At 39.4% G+C, this 17,913-nt stretch overlaps 1 long non-coding RNA gene across 3 annotated transcripts in view; it reads left to right on the plus strand.

Annotated features, from left to right (window-relative positions):
• LOC142603364 (uncharacterized) overlaps nucleotides 1-17,913 on the plus strand; it is a 118,395-nt gene that overhangs the window by 26,889 nt on the left and 73,593 nt on the right. Inside the window, exons 3-4 of one of the 3 annotated variants that reach the window (XR_012837285.1) lie at nucleotides 11,667-11,768; nucleotides 16,241-16,338. The exons of the other annotated variants lie outside the window; for them this stretch is intronic. This is a non-coding gene — a long non-coding RNA (uncharacterized LOC142603364). The remainder of the gene's footprint in view (nucleotides 1-11,666; nucleotides 11,769-16,240; nucleotides 16,339-17,913) is intronic. 3 annotated transcript variants of the gene reach the window in all.

Raw genomic sequence — 17,913 nt, forward strand, 5'->3', positions numbered from 1 at the left:
TGGATTAGATTCTGAATCCATCCACTCACTTTTAATCCAAACCAACTGAAAACTTTTGAAATCCACCCAGTCCACTGCCAGTCTCCTGGTTTCATTTTCTCACAGAGTTCGCGGGTCTGGTCTGCAATTTTTCTCATCTCATCCATCGCTTCGTGCAAGGTAACAGACACATTTGGGATTGAAACACAACAAGTTTCATCGGGATAGGTGTTATTTAGCCACCCACAAACGCCGTTCTCCTTCAGTAGTAGTATATCCAAGGCCAATCGATTTTGTAAGGTCATCTGTGAGGTTGCTTGTAGCTGGGAGTTGCTAGCCTCGATGGCAGTTCGTGTCCAATTAGCAAGAGTCTCTACTTGCCACGTTAGATTTTCTATATAAAGTCGATTGTTAACTATTACTGTCCAGTGACCCCAGAATGCTTTCATGGCTAAATGTATCCTCATTCCCGGTGTATAATAACTTGGCCATGACGTGGGGGGTAATACGTTTCTCTTTGTTCTGTACCCTCTTACTTTCGTCAATGATTGAGTGTAATTAAAAGCTATTGTAGGACATAAACTTGGAAGTCCTAAAGTGCATTCCAACCCATCCCAATAGGGTTGAATGTAATCCGATATCAGTCCATCAGAACATACCCATATGGTATCAGGTGGTGCAGGTAACATTAGAGTGGTACACGTACTGTTTTCTACTACGCTACGCGTGGAGTGTCCATTCCTATAATGTCTTGTAGGGATTCTACATTTACCAGAATTGTACACTGACCAGACAGTGATGTTTCCAGGCGTCACCTCCTTTTTACAGTCTGGTGCTGGCCCAGGGATTGGAGCACTATAATTATGACACAGACATATACTTCGTAAGGCATGATAGAGGTCTGAGGCAAACCATACCCATAGATAATCATCAATATTGGAGCAATTTATTTTGTTGGTACAATTCCATAACCTGTCTGGTCCCAATGGCGTGGTATATTGGGTTTCCTCACCCATTGTTCAAAACGTTTTTTGTGATCAGTGGTGGTCCATATGCAAGATAAATTATTAGATTGTGGGCCACAGTCAGATCCATACTTAGAAGGAAACTCAATACACCATTCAGCTTCTACTGGGACATTATATTGGAATGTAATAGGCAAACCCCAGAACAGCCGAGGAGGCTGATTAAGCCAAGGTACCTCAGTGCAACTGACATTTGCAGGTACATTGTTGTTATCAGCTGCTCTGCGTGGGTTTATCCAAGGATTCTGTGGCCAATATTGCATAGTGCAATTGGTATCCCATATATTGCTAAGGTTAAGGCCCAAGGGATATGTATAGTTTAAAGAAGTAGTATTTTCTACATTCATCCATGTTAAGTCTTGTATTAGAGTGTCATTTCTTTTCCACAGATCAGACAGTGCTCCACTTAGGTCAAGAGGAATCACCATAAAAGGGAGTCCCTCCGCAGGGGTTGTTGGCATCATTAAGCAAGTAGTACCCTGAGTCCACTCCATCATCCTAAAAAATCCTTGCATTAGCTTAAAAGCAGTGTTGTCCTGTAACATCTCTAAGGTTCTTTTACTTCTTCGATCATAGTCTCTATGGATCACACACACAATTACTATACCTAACACATATATATATATATTAAACTTATCCTAAAACTACTTGCACATAATAGGCTCATAATCAAAACTTTGGTTACTACTTAACAGTAAATAGTACAAACAGAACAGCAGTAGTGATAAACACAGTTAAGCCTGGAATATATTCCAAACCAACATTTTACTAAACACACAAATTATTTTCAACTATGGCCTCAAACAATATCACAATTTTGTTAACCATGGCCATATTAAAACTTTGGTTTCCAGATAAGTATGAGAATTAGAAATAGAAATACGCAACAAATAAAAATCAGTAGCCCTTGGGGGCACTCTAGATTGGTGTAGGGGAGTCCGTGATCCCAGGTGCAATTTCCTGTCATTCGGAGTACCTGTGAACACAAAAGAAGTGCTCGGTCTTGATTTGACCGGCAGATATTAGGTTAGAAGCTGGGTACTATCCACCTAGTGCTGATTCGATGGAGTTTTCCAGAACTGTCTTTCGCTTCCCAAGCATAAAGATTCTTTGGAGTTGTTAGTACCATTGCCACTGGCCCAATGTGAGGCATTTTAACCAGCACAGGCTGGCCTGCATAAAAGCCAGTAGGGTATTCCCCAGGTTTTACATCTGCCTTTGGCACTAAAGTTGTGGCAGAAGCACAAAAAGCTTTCATCTTTGGGCAACCGTCTCCGCTCCATCTATTGTTTAATTGATAGATGGCACTGGACAGTCGTAGATGCCATCCAGATTCACGAGTTTTAGCAAATCGCTTGACCAAGCCATTTGTTTGCTCCACAATACCATTGGCTTGGGGGTAGTAAGGAGTATGGAATACCCACCGGATGCCTTCTTCCTTTGCCCAGTCTTGTACTACTGTAGCTGAAAAATGTGACCCGTTATCACTTTGAATCTCTTCAGGAAGGGGAAGTGTACTAAACCATTCCTTCAGACTATGCAGTGTGTTTTCACCAGTGGCAGCTGCGACAGCTGTAGCCATGGTAACTCCTGAAATGACTTCACTCCCACCAGTATGTACTTTTTACCCCCTGAGGGTCGTAGTGGGCCAATGTAGTCGATCTGCCAGGTGTGCCACAGTGTTTTCTTGTCCCGGATATGCAGGGGAGGTGCTTTACTTGGATGATCTTTGTTAAGTCGCAGACGACATTGTGAACAGGCAGTTACTACTTGCTCACACAGCTTTACTGATATGGGCCATCCTCGGGCTATACCTTCTCGATACAAATCGGCTCGCCCAGTGTGGCCTCGTTTTATGTGCAACCATTCAAGCAAGCGTTCCCATTCATGCTCATTACTCACGACATCAATTTTCTGTAGTCGTGTTGAGGCTATCGACTTGTTGATTGAACTGGGCAGCAATAGAAGCTGATCGATCATGTCCTTTCACCCATCCGATATGCAGCAGCCTTTGTTCTCCTATTTCTAGCAATTGTTTCCAGCTGTCAGTTTGCCAGACTGGGACTTCTGTTTACCTGCCAGTCATTGACTGCCCAGTGGCCTACCCACTCTGTGGCTCCTTTAAAAACAGCATATGAGTCGGTGTAGATATGGCTGGCACCATGTCGGGCGGCTAGTAGGACTGCCCTAAGCTCCCCTACTTGTGCACTTCCTTTACCTGTTTCGCTTAACTTTTCCCCTGTGGCCACTTCCAGCGCCACAGCCTTATAATTCCACTCATTGTTTTGCCTGTCATCTGTCAGTTGTTCTGTGATAATAATTCATTTTATTTGGCTTAACAGAAGTTAAATTTGCACAAAGTGGATTTGGCCGAACCTCAGCTGTATATGACGTTTTAATGTATTTGTCTTTATTGTGGGGCAAATTCCATGGAATCTGTCTGTTGTACATTCAGACATACTTAATATTGACCAAAATAGTATTTATTGGATTGGTGGGCATTATAGAAAATAGATCTTCAAGAAATTTATAAATCAGAAATTAGGTAGATATGGTGAACGCCACAGAAGAATGATAGATAAATTGTTTCAGAAGAGGACTAACAGGCTTTAGAACCCAAAAGGACATTTTTTTAGGAATCTGTAAAGTGTAAATTTACCTGTTTTTTCACATTAGATTTTTGACATTAATTGCTGTCCAAATATCTAAGTTTTATGAGTCAGTTGTCATGGAGTGTACATATTACATTGAGTATACAAACCAGGTAGTGACAAGAAGGAATTACCATGTATAAGTCTGTTATTTTCTTCTGTAGTCTCTCTTACTACGTGTTGGTGTCTGTGACAGCAGTCAGAATCTGTGCACTCAAGACTGTGGAGCTTTGTGGAAGCTATCGTTCTGCTAAAGTTCCTCACCCACAGAAGAGAGTACTCGCTTCTGATAAGCTTTCCTGTTTGGGGCCTATACATTTCTCCAAAAGCAATATATTGGGATTTGGGGTTTTGGTGGTTTGGTTTGGTTTTGTTTTCCAGAAAATATATTTTATTTTTAAAACCATTTAGTGAAGAAAAAAAAAAAAAAGTCTTTTTTCTAACCCCAGATACACATACATGCTTGTGTGCTTCTTTAAGAATGCTGTGTTTCATGTACACTAAGGTTTCTCTATTTTTCAAAAGTGAAGATCACAAACAAAAGGTGTTTTCGGTATACACAATAAAAACAAAGCATTACTATATCACATATTACTGAGGTTATGAAGAGGTGTTTATTTATATATCTCATTAAGTATCATAATAAATCCACCTAAAGGTGTTCTCTTAGTTCTGAGTTTACTCTGAAGAATTTAGAAATAGTTTTCACTGCTGCTTTGTCCACTTAAGTGTCACCTAGATTTTCAAGTATAAGGGAATAAATCTAGAAATAAGCCTTTTCACAACAGACAATCTTTTTGGTATTCACTAAGTCTATCTTCCCTTTCTTTCTCCTTGCTAGCCCAGCCAATCTTCACATTAGCTGAGATATATTTGCTTTGTAATTGAATTTCAGTTTAATGTATTACTGGAAATTACTTTAAAAAAAAATCGTAAGGGAAGAGGCCTCAGTACCACTTTCCCAATCTGAAAAATAACTTCCCTTGCATATACACCATCCAGATTTATTAGCTCTGTCTTTCTAACACAGAACACAGGCTGCTGGCACAAAAGTATAACTGATAGTTAACCTCTTGGGCTAGAGAAAAGATTCAGCGTTCACTCTCTTTTGAGTTTGTTTTCTTTTCTGCTTGTGGCAAAATAGTTGAAAATGAGAAAATGTAAGGAATGTGCTTTTTTCACACATAGGTTCACAACAGTTGATGCTAGCAGGGCATTTGGCAGTAATAAATGATATATGGATCATAACCATGTTCAGTAGTCCCTGTTCCCTCTATTCTTGGTACAGGTGGATGCAGAGTCTTATTGTTTCTAAATGTCATCACCTTCTAGCTGGGTCTGAAATATAGACTTATTTCATCCTGGAATCATTGCAACATCATTTGTGAAGCTGGATTTTAAATCTGTAGGTGTAGTATTGATAACAATGCCAGTTTGGCACTGTCTTGGTTTTGCTTCTCATTTAATGATACATCTGTGCACTTAATATTTACAGGTTAGTTTGAAAAGCTTTTCTATGTAGGAAAATTTGCCCCCTTTTTTATTATTGGAGCAAGTCATATTCCTCTGATATCTGTTTCCATGCCAATTAGGAAAAAAAAAAAAAAATCAATAATCCCCAGGCAACTCTATTACTCTTATTCATAATTAAACCTTCACATATGAAACATACAGCAGGCTACTTGTGAAATTTCTCGAGTATGGGGAGAAACCACATTAATATCTCTGTACTAAGTGCCAGACTACCGAGATATCTAAGCTGTGAAGTTAGTAAATACTTTATAGGAAGAAGAAATGCATTCCCTGATTAAGAAATAATTGAACATGTAGCTCATGGAAAAAGTGAATAGTAGGACAAAAAGTTGCCTTTATCCCCCCCTATAAAATGAATCTGTGGTTTAGATGCGAGTTCCATTTTATGAAAAATATGGATTGTTTTTTTTAAACGCAGCTTCTGCATGATTCATTACTGTATTGCATTTCAATGAAAATGTCTGTAGGGGAGCCATTGCCACTTTTATGGTCCTGATGTTTTCATTAGGGACAGTTCTCCTAAGATATACCTAATACAATTGAGCGCAGAGACAAATAAATTCCAACCTGAGGCTCTGGAGGCAAGAAAGTCTGATTTTATTTTGGCCACAGTTAGTAATAGTTCAAGCATGAGAATGAGATATTGTATGTAGGGAATAAATTTACCGTACAGCACTTTTACTTTGATATTTATTAAAGCAAACCATGAACGTATGTGAATTTGCAAATTAATTTATGTATGACAATCATAAACTTTTCAATTTCTAAACAGAAACTTAAGTCATCCAATAATATATCTCATGAGATGAAGCAGAACAAGGGAAATTTGGAGCTAGTGAATCATTAACTAAAAGATAATAAATATATTTTCATTATCTTGCAACTTAAGACAAATAGGTGAAAAGAGGTCTCATCATGCTGGAAGCTGAAAGTAACTTTGCCTGTTCACACAATGAGTAAAGTCCAAGATGCTGTGGAGAAGAGTAAAAGACCCCCACATAACTGGCTAGTGGAGGTTTATAGCTTAGTTTTACAAGAGGTCCTGAGAGGTTATTTTGCTTGCCCTGGGCTTCTTTAAACTCTGTGAACACGTTACTGTTCATGTATCCTTGTGGACTGTATTCCATGAAGCAAAACTTCATTGCAAGATAGCTAAACACTCAAGCAGACAATCTAGGGTAATTGAGACATCTTCAAAACAGCTTACAGAGCAAGTTAAACAAACACTTTGAAAGAACTGATGTGTATATAGTTGATCAGAACAGCGTGCTGGAGGAGATGCAGCTTGAGTTTCATCTAGTACTACTGAGCTAAGCAGGACTAAGAAACATCCATCCTGGGTGCTGGAGCTTATTCACCTAAGCTGCTAACCTGTCCCAGGAAGGCTTTTGGTCCATGCCAAACAATACAATCCAAATAATTCCAGGGCATGACATGGATACTAGTGTAGCTTTCCAGGGACTGTTTGTAGAAGCCAGTTTATATGCAAATATTCTGCCTTGGCATCTAAGAGTCTTCTGAGTGTTCTAGTGCTGGTTTTTGCATGAGGCATCTGTGCTTGAGAATATTAATCCTGAGGGAAAACTAAACAAAACAAAACAAAACAACAGTAAGTAAGCCTTATTTTTACATTCAAAATTTCAATTTCAAAGTTGTTGCTGGGCGCCAGTTGCTGAAGTCAGTTCTAGTTCCACCATTGCTGCACTTTGCTCAGTTTCATCAAAGTTCATTCCTCATTAATTTGGTCCTTGAGCAAAAGCAATCCCACGGATGGCTTTGCCTCTGCCTGAGGCAGGATTAACCCAGACTGTCTTCGCTAACATGTTTGTCATGTGCACTACGGGGACTTTATCCCCTTCTACAGTATGTGGAAGTTTTGATTGGGCAGGGCCAGCTCAATTGGTAGACCCCCTGGTGTTGACTAAACAAGTGGCCTTTGCTAAATGTGTATCCCAATGTTTGAAGGTCCCACCACCCGTTGGTCTCAGTGTAGTCTTCAGCAGTCCATTGTACCTTTCAGTTTTCCCAGAGGCTGGTGCGTGATAGGGGATGTGATACACCCACTCAATACCATGCTCTTTGGCCCAGGAGTCTATGAGGTTGTTCCCAAAATGAGTGCCATTGTCTGATTCGGTTCTTTCTGGGGTGCCATGTCACCACAGGACTTGCTTTTCAAGGCCCAGGATAGCGTTCCAGGAGGTGGCATGGGGCATGGGATATGTTTCCAGCCATCCAGTGGTTGCTTCCACCATTGTAAGCACGTGTCGCTTGCCTTGTGGGAGTGTGATATAATCAATCATCTGCCTCTCTGTATTTATATTTCAGCCATCCTCCTCCATACCACAGAGGCTTTACCCGCTTGGCTTGCTTGATTGCAGTGCATGTTTCACATTGATGGATAACCTGTGTGATAGTGTCCATGGTCAAGTCCACCCCTCGATCATGAGCCCATCTATATGTTGCATCCCTTCCTTGATGGCCTGAGGTGTCTTGTGCCCACTGAGCTATAAATAATTCATCCTTATGTTGCCAGTCCAAATCCACCTGAGCCACTTCAATCTGGGCAGCCTGATCCACCTGCTGGTTGTTCTGATGTTCCTCAGTGGCCTAAATCTTCGGTACATGGGCATCTACATGACTTTTACAACCAGCTTCTCTAGCCGGGCAGCAATATCTTGCTACAACGGAGCAGCCCAGATGGGTTTGCCTCTACGCTGCCAGTTGCTCTGCTTCCACTGCTGTAACCACCCCCACGGGGCATTGGCCGCCATCCATGAGTCGGTATAGAGGTACAGCGTTGGCCACTTTTCTCTTTCAGCAATATCTAAGGCCAGCTGGATGGCTTTCAGCTCTGCAAACTGGCTCGATTCACCTTCTCCTTCAGCAGCTCTGCAACTCACATGTAGGACTCCATACAGCAGCTTTCCACCTCTGATGCTTTCCTAGAATGCGACAGGACCCATCAGTGAAGAGGGCATATTGCTTCTCATTTTCTGGCAGTTTATTATACGGTGGGGCCTCTTTACCACATGTGACCTCCTCCTCTGGCGATATTCCGAAATCTTTGCCTTCTGGACAGTCCATGATCATTTCCAGAATTCCTGGACAATTGGGGTTTCCTATTTGAGCCCCCTGTGTAATCAGTGCGACCCACTTGCTTGCAGGATGTGTAGAGGGGACCCTCTCTTTGAACATCCAACCCAGCACTGGCAGTCAGGGTGCCAGAAGGAGCTGTGCTTCAGTATCAATCACTTCTGAAGCAGCTTGAATCTCTTCATATGCCGCCAATATCTCTTTTTCAGTTAGAGTGTAGCGGGCCTCAGATCCTCTGTATGCCCGACTCCAAAACCCCAGGGGTTGACCTCAAGTCTCCCCTGGTGCTTTCTGCCAGAGACTCCAGGTAGGGCCATTCTCCCCAGCTGCAGTGTACAGCACATTTTTTACAGCTAGTTCACCCGGCCTGGCCCAAGGGCTACTGCCGTGAACTATTTCTCGTTTAATTTGTTCAAAGGCTTGTCGTTGTTCAGGGCCCTGTTTGAAATCGTTCTTCTTCCAGGTCACCTGACAGAGCGGGCTTACAATCAGACTGTAATTTGGAATATACATTCTCCAGAAACCCACAACGCCTAAGAAAGCTTGTGTTTCGTTTTTCTTAGTCAGTGGAGACACAGCTGCTATTTTGTTATCACATCCATTGAGATCTCACAACATACATCTTGCCACCTTATTCCTAAGAACTGGATCTCCTGTGCAGGTCCCTTGGCCTTACTTCATTTTATGGTGAAACCAGCTTTCAGAACGATTTGAACTATTTTCTTCCCTTTCTCAGAAACTTCTTCTGCTGTGTTCCTCATACAATGATGTCATCAATGTATTGCAGGTGCTCTGGGGCTTCACCCTTTTCCAGTGCAGTCTGGATTAGTCCATGGCAAGTGGTGGGGCTGTGTTTCCACCCCTGGGGCAGTCAATTCCAGGTGTACTGGATGCCCCTCCAAGTGAAAGCAAACTGTGGCCTGCACTCTGCCACCAAAGGAATTGAGAAAAATGCATTAGCTATATAATTTGTGGTGTACCACTTGGCTGCCTTTGACTCCAGTTCATATTGAATTCTCAAAAGCTGTTGTAACCAGCCTGAAGGGAAGAGGGTAGGTGAAAGAGTGGGAGAAAATATCCCCCCTGTCTTCCCCATAGATTGGTGTGATTAATAATCAATTCTGAGAGATGTCGTCCGAGGTACAGACATGACAGCAATGCCACATACAAATACCAGCTTAACATTATGATCATTGATGTTATCATATCATAAGTTGATATTACACAGTACAGCAAAATGAGAATCCTGATCCTTCTCCAAGAGGTGATAAACGGCGCCACAGGCAATACATAGAGCAAGTAACAATTTACATGCCACAGCCATGTGAACAAACAAACCACCATTGTGACCGGTGACTGTTTACCTAATGTAATAAATGCTTTGTTTTAACACGCTCTGGTCAGATCTGTTGTTATCTCAACCCTTTGTGACCTCATCGGGTACCAAAAAGACAGTCATGGTTCAGCCCCAGCTGGCAGCTGAGCACCACGTGGCCGCTCAGTCATTCCCCACATCCCCCTGCCCCCAGTGGGACGGGAAGGAGAATCAGGAAAAAAAGGTAAAACTCGCGAATTTGTATAAGGACAGCTTACTGGGGTAGCAAAGGCAGAGGAAAATAACAACAGCAGTACATAGAATGTACAAAGCGAGTGATACACAATGCAGTTTGCTCACCCGATCAGATGCCTATGCCATCCCCAAACGGTGTCACCTCCACCCCAACCAGTTCCTTTTATATGCTGAGCATGATGTCATATGGTATGGGAACTGCCCCTTTGGCTAGTTTGGGTCCCCTGTCCTGGCTGTGTCCCCTCCCAGCTTCTTGTGAAAATTAACTCTATCCAAGCCCAAAACCAGGACTACTCATTAAAGAACATTGATGGATTTTCTTGTATTTTTCTTTCTTTTTTCTTTTTCCTCTAAGAGGATTTTGGCAGACATTTGTTCATTATTTTGCTTGGGGAGCCTGATGTTTGATGATTTGTTTAGATAATGTTCTTAGTCTCACACAGCTTTCTTGAGATAATAGAAGTGCAAAAGCTGCACATCATAAAGATCAGAGCTGTGTGGAAGTTGAATTTCCAGTGGAAAATTTAGGAGGTTTTTTGTGGGTTTTTTTTTGGTTTGTTGGGTTTTTTTTTACTTGAAAGTTCTTAATCAGAATGAAGGGCCAGGAACAGACAAATCTTAGGAGGCCAAATTTCCTTATCCCATTTTTTTTCCCTCATCTGACAAATGCTAAAGAAAATAAAAGAAAATCTAAGCATATTATCAGAACCCAGTGGAGATGACAAATATGGAAAATTTGCCTGTTTGGCAGCATAGGTGAATCCTTTATTCAGTCTATTATTAATAAGTCCTCAGTGAGACCTTGGAGTGGAACATCCTCCTGCTTAAGACCTGAACTTCATGGTGAAAGCTCCTCTTTCATTTCCTTGGGTATAGGATCCATAATCTACTCTGGAGACAGCTATTGAGCATGTAGGTCAGTGGATGGAAGTCAGATGATCTGAATTGTACTTCCCAGTCTGCTAATCAGCAGCACAAGTCACTTCTACTCTCTTTAACAGTTTTGTAATCAGAAGATGATAATAGGCACATTTAGGATGTGATGAATAATTTCCAAGGTTGAGCTCAACTCTATTCATTACTAAGAACTAAAAGACAAGTAAAAGTAAGTCTGCTTACTAGACAAAGATCACGTTTCTCTGATGATGGATTAAAAAACAAATAAAAGAAATGGCAAATAAAAACAGAATATAGATTTATACAAGCAAATTGTGAGAGAAATTATGAGAGTAATGATGAATAATCTTCATATATTCAGAACAGCAAAATTAATCATATATAATTACCTAATAAAATTTGCCTGATACTCCTTCTGTCTGCAAAACTTCTTATGGAGTAAGAAACTGTGTGAGTGCTATTTAGATATATTGTCAACTCTGCTTATACTGTCATTACTGAAATCATTGACTTACAGGGATCCTTAAAATACCATGGATCTTATAACCTGTGTTATTGCAGCACTTATAGGTTGATGACTCCTTAGCTTGATGGCAAATCTCCTAATAATATCAGTGTGGCCAAGATTTTATTTTTCAGATATTTTATATTTGAGTACTATTCTATAGGTACAGTGCTATGTTAAAGGAACCCAAATATGTATTGCTTTTTATTCTTTCAGCCCATTAATAAATTGGAAATAGTAATTGACTTTTAGAAAATTTAAAGCAAGGCCATGTGAAAGGCCCAAGGTCAATTTGAGGTCTGGTCAGTTAAAAAGGTTAAAAGTAATTTCAAATACTACTTGTGCTTTTGATTCTCCTGCCACTTTGTAGCTTCATAAATCTGTTTCTCCAAAAAGTTTCTTCTCTTTTCTAGAGCTGTTACAGTGAGCTGCAGAAGCTGGGAGAGTTAATCAACTGCCCTGGGGAACCACTGAAGCTGCCTCAACAATAGTATACAGGAAGAGAACAGATTGAAGTGTGATTTATTTTTTTTTCTTTTCTTACACTATTCCTTGAAATAAAATCTATTTCCAAGTAGAACATCTCACTGGAGAAGAATATGATTAAAACTCTATGTTGCTGAAAATGCGGAGGTTTTATAGTTACCTGGTAGCTGAAAAATCAGTGGGTCAGTAGATTTAACTGGCCTCTACTGGAAGAAAAGCATACGTGATTTCCTCAGTACCACTGTCCTTTTAGGAACAAAGAGAACATGTCAATTTTAAAAAATGTATTTTTCTTAGAACAGGTTTTGAAAGAGGAATAGCTATATAATAAAAAACAAGAAAATGGAGAGGTGAGAGAGGAAAAACACCCAACCATCCTACGAATGCTTGAAGCTGGGGAGAACATCTGAAAGCTATTTTTAATCATTTTGCTAAAGTGCCCATTGAAATATTTTTATTTCCTCCATCTCTGGCTTCAGAAGAGGGTTTTGTAGTAGTAAAGACATCCTCCTCCTAGCAACCAGTGATATGCCTATTAGAGCAGCCACATCTATGTTTTCATTCTTTTTTTTTTTTTTTTTTTGGTGCCTTGTATTGTCAGCAACACTTTCTGTATTTTCCCTCACCTATTTCCTAAATATAATTATAAAAGATGAAAATCTTTGCACAACCCTGCCTTATTACTATTAAATAGGTTATAATTGTAGCCTGAAGTAACTGGCTTTTGCAAGAAAGCACCGTTAACCTGGTATGAGAGCCCGTGCTTAACGTCATTAAATTGTATTCTAGAAAACAGTGAAAATTCTACCCTTTGTTACATGTATCCTAGAAAAATAGTGTAAAGGGAATTGTCCAAGTCCTCAAAGCACATTTTACATAAAATCAAGAAACAGAGTAAAAGCATCCTCATTTATGTTTACAAATGCACCATGGATCCGTGTACATGTTTGTGCTTTAAGAGATGCACATGCAGCATGGACAAAGCTGAGGTTAAGCCCGTCCTTACATTGGGGTTTTCAATGCATGGATTGTTACACAGAAATCTGTATGTGGTTGTAATACATTGTCAGTGCAAGAACTTACATTTGTACAGCAGAGCAAGTATTAGTACTGTTATGAATGAAGCACGAGCTTTGAAGATTACCAAATTGGATTGTGTCCCAAGTACATTGGGATACCTACCATAAATTTTGGATTTATCACCTGGATTCTTCCTGTTTAACTGTAGTTTCCAACTGAAGCATCTGAAGTGCTCAGCTTAGGCTGCAGGAGCAGTGAGGAGGCAGCTGGAGAGGGCGATTCATACCAGGCAGGGTCTGGAATGCAATCTGAAGCATCACTCCCTCCCAAAAAGCTGTAGAGGGAGCTCAGAGTGATGAGGCCTCTGATTTAGGGAGGTCAGCTAGATGCCCTAAGCTGGAGGAAGTACAAGTAGACTGAAGTGCCATATTGGATTTTATCATTAATAACCTTTGTCAGAACAATTCAGAGAACTGCTTGATCTCCTCTTTATGATTAATGTTCTCTATGATTAATGACACCTTCCCTCGTCCAGCACTATGCAAATGGATGTTACTGTCTGCAAAATGTGGATGTGTGCAGGGTTTAAATTCCCACAACCACTGGAACTAAGCAAATGTTACTGTCCTATTTTATATGTGGGGAAATTGCAGTACAGAAAAAAAATAACTAACTTGCCTAAAAGGTACCCAATGGCTCAACAGATTAAGCGTTAATGTAGGATTTCATTGAGTATAATTCTGCTCTGGGATTTGTTTGTTCATTTGCTTTGTTTGGCAGAGGTTTGAAGTTTTGATGCTCTTTTCCTCAGTTTTGCTAAAAGCAGTTTTTATGTTACCTCTGATTCAGAATGCTTGAGGGTGGGCTTTAAAATTCTAGTTGAGTTGGAATAAGAAATCTTCTGTATATTGGATCAGGTCATTTTAAAGCCAGAAAAGCTGCTTTAGTCCGTGAACGAGTGCTTATAGCACTTCTTCCATCATCTCCTCCAGCCTGACCTGATTTAACTCATTCAGTGTCCTGAAGTTATTGGGAAAGCCAGAGAAAGAAGCATTTCACTTGATGTGTCACTACTCCATTGCCTCTGACTTGTTAGCCACAAGCCTTGAAATATCTTATTCTTCTTAATCTAAGCTATACCTTTAATTAAACCATGAAAATTTAGTGGGGCAATTACATTTTTCATTCAATTATTTAGCTATACCTACATTATAGCAATATAATCAAACTGAATAGTACACTAATTTTGCCAATTTCTGAACCTTATATATTTTTGCAATAAACTGTTACCAATCACCATTTTGATTCGCACACTAGGATTGAACCACTGCCTTCCTGAGCTGAAATTATGAACTGAATTGTTCATAATAACACTTTCTAGGTGAGTTTATAACAGAAAATCTTTAGTTTCAGGATTTATTCAATCATGTATTCATGCATACTCTTCTTTTCAGGTACACTTGGTTTGGGTACACATCATCATGTAACTGAGTAGTTACGTATGGTTTGCATTAAAGTAATTTGCTTCTTAATTTGTGGGGAATGGAGATTTACAGAACTGAGACATTGTTTTTTAAGAGTTTTTAATTCTTTAATATTCTGTAACTGCAAAGTTGTCATGAATATTTTTTACCTTTGCTCAGGTTTTTTTTTCATAATTTATTCTGAATTGAGACAGAGCATAACACCAAATTGTACTAGTTCTGTCCATCTCTCTCTTGAGACAGAGATGAGGATTTTCTGAAGCTCTCATTATTGACTTGCCTCTGCTTCCATCAAAATCAATGGAGATTTTACAGATAATTAAAGAAAACAAACCCCAAAGTTTCATAGTATTTGTATTAACAATGAAGAACAACATACAGAAATAAAAATAGCCAAAATAATGAAAAAAATTATTCTGAAATGGGAAACTATAGCAATTTTGATATAAATATAGACAGGAAACCTCAATCTATTTACTCTTTCTATAACTTAGGTATCTACAGGAAAACAGGCTGCTCTTTACCTGCCCTCTGGGCAAAAACAGTTAACTAGATAAGTTATTCTCTCCACCTCTTCCAAACTACTTTAATTGGGTAGTTAGATAAAAATCTCTGTTTAGATAGAGAAACTGAATATGTTGCATCTGTATGAGTGAATAGGCACAATGGGAAATATCCTAAGGATATTGCAGCTGTTTACATGGATAAAGAATATACAGATTTTTCTCAAATAATTGTGGATTTTTCCTAACATTGTCTTATTGCCTTGTAATTTTCCTTCTTTCTATTGTCTGTTTTCATAAGAGTCTACTTGACTGAGGACTTCCTCTTCACCTTAAGAAAAAACACCAATGTAGCATGAGTGATATGCTTAGAGAGGACAACATAAAACTGAACAATTAGAGTGAATGAGGAATACATGGGTAAAGAGAAAAGACAATAGAAATGCTCCCAGAGAACATATTAATTTCTGACAGCATTTATCTGTTGATTCGTCTTTGTAGGCCAAGTCATGTTCCTTTAACAGGACTTTTTCAGTTTACCTCCACAGACCAGGATTAAGACCCATGGCAGTAATGATAGAAGAGCAGCATGAGCAAGAGGTAATGACCTAGTCAAAGTCTGGAGTGTTCACGTCATTTTATGTTAACTTTATTTTGTTTTTATCTTCATGCCCTGCAGCCAATAAATCTAGAAGAAACAATACTGTTTAGAAAAAGACATTTCTGAAGAAGAGAAATGTACAGTTTTGTAGATGCCACTAAAAAGTTTGGAGAAGAAAATTTGAGCTGTATTTTTCTGGTTTTAGGCACATAAGGATGCCATCAGGTATCTAATGGTTCTAAAAATCACTTTCAGCTGTCTGCATATCTTCCTGCTATCTATTGCATGTCTAAAAGTCACTACACATTTGGAAACTCAGACCAGGTCCTTTCATCAGAAATACTTGATGAAAGGGGAGATTTGACAAAGAAAAATATCCTGAAAGAAAAGTATTGATAGAGGAGGGAGTGGTTAAAGACCAGCAATTTTTCAGTTCATCTTAGAATTACAGAAATAATTGAAAGCAAAACACCATTCCTGTATTTTATCCAATGCAAAATTATGCCCTGAAGGATACTTAAAATTAGTTTGTCCACCCAGTTATAAAATGTCACCTCATAATGTTGCTTTCATGGGTGCACATGCCCTAGTTTAACAGAACACATAATTTAAAAATATTTCCCGATATTCAGAACTAATTTTCCTTTTCATAGCTTTAATTCAGAACTAACTATAACCTTTTGGCCTTCCAGTTAGCTATTAATTTATTCTCCTTTGTTTCAGTCTGCATATATCTAGAAATCTTCCCCACAGTCAGAGTCTTAGGCACAGACTGATTTATAGAAGCTGTGAATTCTCAGCTTTTCTTCATGTGTAGATGGATCCAAATATTGTCACTGAAATTTTCATTTGCTATAATTTCATACATGCCTGGAATTTTATGTTTATTTCAGTATTATGTCTAAGGAAATAAATAGAATAACCAGACAGAAAATGCCAACGGAAGTTTGAGAGCTGTCTGGACCTCCTCTGCCTGAGAATCTCACCTGAGGTATATCTGAGGAAGTATGGAGACTTAATTTTTCTTAGGTGTAGTGATAGGCTATTTTTTTAAAGGCTTTATTTTCTTTTGTATCTGCAGTAAAATCTGATTCTAAAAACATGCCTGATTGAAGTTAGAGTATTTTTGTCTAGTATTTGTATTCATCATCTATTTCAGTAAGAAAAATTAATTTATTTTGTTCTTCAATTAAATAGTGTGTTTAGATAGTTACATGGATTCCCCTCCCCTCCATTATACTTAGTTCATGGGACAACTAAAATTTTGCTGAAATACAGAAAGTGTCAATAATCATACTAAACTCTCATGATCTTGTTAGATGGAAAGATCAAATGTCCAAGGAATAACAGTCCAAGTTTCAAGTAGCTGGTGAGACCATTGTCCATTTATGTAATCCACATTTGTCTTAAAAATATGTTTTTGTCTGTATAGGACTAATGCTTTTCAAATCCAACTTATTTGAGGTCTGCATGCAATGTTCTCTGATGACTTGAGAAAAGTTTTTTCCCTATACTGTAAGATTTCATACCTACTATTGCAAAGAGGACATTGTCTTTCCCACAGGGAATATTTATATATCATTAGAAGTTCACACTAGTTCTCCCCTCTGGTAAAACTGTATGTGTGATTTCCAAAAACAAGCTGAGTACATTAGATTTCTTTTGTTGGTTGGTTGTTCGTTTTTAACTGTCTCTCTAAATATCATGTGGTGTTTCCATGAAAAGGGACACCTGATCTTTTAGAACTCAGAAAATTGTCAAATGTTCCATTTTTTTACTTTGATCCCTCTACTCAAAGATAGCAGCTTGCATAGAATAGATACAGCAGAGGGTGATGCCCTCATGGTAGTATCATCAAAGGACCGCTGAGCTCTCCCCCGCAGATGGATGCTGCTTGCTAGGGAAGGGTGCTAGGTACTCGTAGGAGTATGGAGTACACTGGGACTGAGCAGGAAGCCCAGCAGTGAGTTCAGTGGGGCATGCCAGCCCAAGGCAAGGTGTGGGAGGCAGATGTGAGGAGCTGAAGCAGAGACAAACTCGACGAGGGGAGGAGGAGGAAGGAAGCGCAATGTGAAGGTGCAGGAGAAGGGAACAGTAGGAGTTGCAGAAGATATGTCTGAGCATGGAGACAAAAGCAGAGCTCTGGAAGTAAGCAATGGGGACACAAATCTGAGGAAGAGGATGAGTGAGTTGGCTCGGGATTGGGAGAGGGGAAGCAGCAGCAAGTGTCCCAGGGCTGGAGAGACCAAGAGGCAGCCCAGAGGAGCTGGGGGAGCCAGCAAATCAAGCAGGAGGAGGATGCCAGATAAGAAACCCAGGGAACAGAAAGTTTGGAAAACACTAACCTTGATGATGGTAAGTATGAATGATAGATACACCCCAAAAGGGTAGATTGGTCAAAATCTAAAGGAAAAGAAATATTTTTTAATTTTTGAAAAATCGAAGTGTGAATATCATTGTTTATGTAAAATGCTTTAATTTCTGTTTGTGCTGTATGAAAAACCTGGCAAAATTATTTCCTCATCTGTTCTTCTGACTTAGTACTGTTTTGAGGTGAACAAATATT

This window comes from Balearica regulorum, chromosome 11, assembly GCF_011004875.1.
Source record: "Balearica regulorum gibbericeps isolate bBalReg1 chromosome 11, bBalReg1.pri, whole genome shotgun sequence".
Lineage (NCBI taxonomy): Eukaryota > Metazoa > Chordata > Aves > Gruiformes > Gruidae > Balearica > Balearica regulorum.